This window comes from Petaurus breviceps, unplaced genomic scaffold (assembly GCF_028583685.1).
Source record: "Petaurus breviceps papuanus isolate PSGF00001 unplaced genomic scaffold, PetGlider_PUasm1.0 91133, whole genome shotgun sequence".
NCBI classification, from domain to species: domain Eukaryota; kingdom Metazoa; phylum Chordata; class Mammalia; order Diprotodontia; family Petauridae; genus Petaurus; species Petaurus breviceps.
The window spans coordinates 44,690,424-44,692,432 of record NW_027187419.1 but is presented as its reverse complement, the minus strand read 5'-3'; the positions used below and the strand labels follow the sequence as shown (position 1 = coordinate 44,692,432).

The window sequence follows — 2,009 nt, the reverse complement described above, 5'->3', positions numbered from 1 at the left end:
TATAAAATGGCATTATTAGCTCAATACAGCATTGAGCTTGTAATTACAAAGAATTTTGTTCAAATCCTATCTCAGATACTCATTAGCTCTGAGTTGGGCCTTAGTTCCTTTGCCTGTAAAATGGAGGAGCAAAGTGAGTTGATGGCCTCTCAGGCGCCTTCTAGCTCTTGGTCTATAATCCTATAAAAGGCTTCTAAGTTTGGCTACTTGTAAACTTATTTCACACTATCACTTTTTTTTTAAGCAATTGGAGTTAAGTGACCTGCTCAGGATCACATAACTAAGTTGTAAGTGTCTGAGGCTGGATTTGAACTCAGATCCTCCTGACTCCAGGACCTGTGCTGTACCATTGTGTCTCCTAGCTGCCCCACCATCATTCTTTATATGCTGTATTTTCCAGTTCAAACTGGATTTGTTTCCTGCTCTTTCTGCTTCTTTGCAGGTTTGTTTTGCATGTGACTGCATCTCTGCCTGTAGAAAATATTTTCTTCAAAGTGTAGCTGAGGTGCTACTTACTGCAACAAACCAACCTTGACCTCCTAGCTAAAAATGACCTCTTCTAATTCAAATTCCTCTGTTATGCATTTATAACATCTTACTTTGCATTATTCCAGTCATATGTACAAGTCTTGCCTCTTACCCCTTTTCCACTGAACTTTTAAGCCCTGTGCTAGATGTACCAGGAATACAAAAAAAAATTGTTTAAGTTTTGCTGCCCTGGAGGAGATTACATTCTACTTCAAGGTTATAGAGATAGTGTTCTACAAAAACACAGATTAAATATAATACAAGATGGGCTGTCATGGCCGGGGTGCTGAAGAAGACCACAGGTCTCGTTGGACTGGCAGTGTGTAAGACCCCATGGGAGCGGCTAAAATTGTTATATTCAAAGATTCTTGATGCTCTTGAGTTTATGCCCTCAAATGCTGCATATAGAAAGTACACAGAACAGATTACAAATGAAAGGCTGAATATGGTAAAAGAGGAAACAGATCTTCAGAAACTAGAGGATAAGCTTCAGGCTGGCCAGCTAGAAGAAGTGATTCTTCAGGCTGAAAATGAATTATCACTGGCAAGAAAAATGTTGACATGGAAACCCTGGGAGCCTTTAGTGGAAGAACCACCAGCCAACCAGTGGAAATGGCCATTATAAGCAATGTTAAATATCTATGATGTATACTTTTTTAAAATCATTAAACATCTGTTTAAATACTGTTAAAAAAAATATAACACAAGATGCTGAATGACAAGGGGAAAGAAGAGATCTAAAAAATGTTCCAGAAAAAAAATTTGGGGGCAGGAAGAACACTTTCACGTGGGGAATAGGGACAGTTTCACAAAAAAAAGTGATGACTTGAGCTGAATCTCCAAGGAAGATAAGAGAAATGCAAATGAAAAGAATTCACACCCAGCAAACTGTCAAAGATGATTTTAAAAAATAGTGTTGGAGGAGTAGAGAAAAACAAGAACACTAATACACTGTTGGTGGAATCTTGAATTGGCCCAGCCATTCTGAAAATCAGTTTGGAACTGTGCCAGAAAAGTGGCTAAGCTGTGTATAGGAGGTCCCACCACTAGTCAAGTGCCCAAGGAAGTCAGAGACAGAAACAAAGGTACTATATATCCCAAAATATTCATAGCAGCACTCTTTGTCATAGCAAAGAATAAAAAACAAAATGGGTTCTTATCAACTAAGGACTGAAAAAACAATGGTCATATGAATATATGGTATTGGATATTATTGTGCTTTAAGAAATAGTGAATAAATATTAAAAATTAAAAGAGTACTGGCTCTAAAATCAGAAGCTATTATTGTTCAGTCATGTCCAATGTTCATGACCCCATTTGGGGTTTTCTTGGCAGAGATACTAGAGTGGTTTGCTATTTTCTTCTCCAGCTAATTTTTACAGATGAGGAAACTGAGGCAAACAGCATTCAGTGACTTGCCCAGGGTCACACAACTAGTAAGTGTCTGAGGTCAGATTTGAACTTAGGAAGATGAGTCTTCC

At 38.1% G+C, this 2,009-nt stretch overlaps 1 pseudogene; it reads left to right on the top strand.

Annotated features, from left to right (window-relative positions):
* The first annotated feature begins 792 nt into the window (after positions 1 to 792).
* On the top strand, positions 793 to 1,235 carry LOC138155423 (NADH dehydrogenase [ubiquinone] 1 alpha subcomplex subunit 5 pseudogene; annotated as a pseudogene).
* The last annotated feature ends 774 nt before the right edge of the window (positions 1,236 to 2,009 follow it).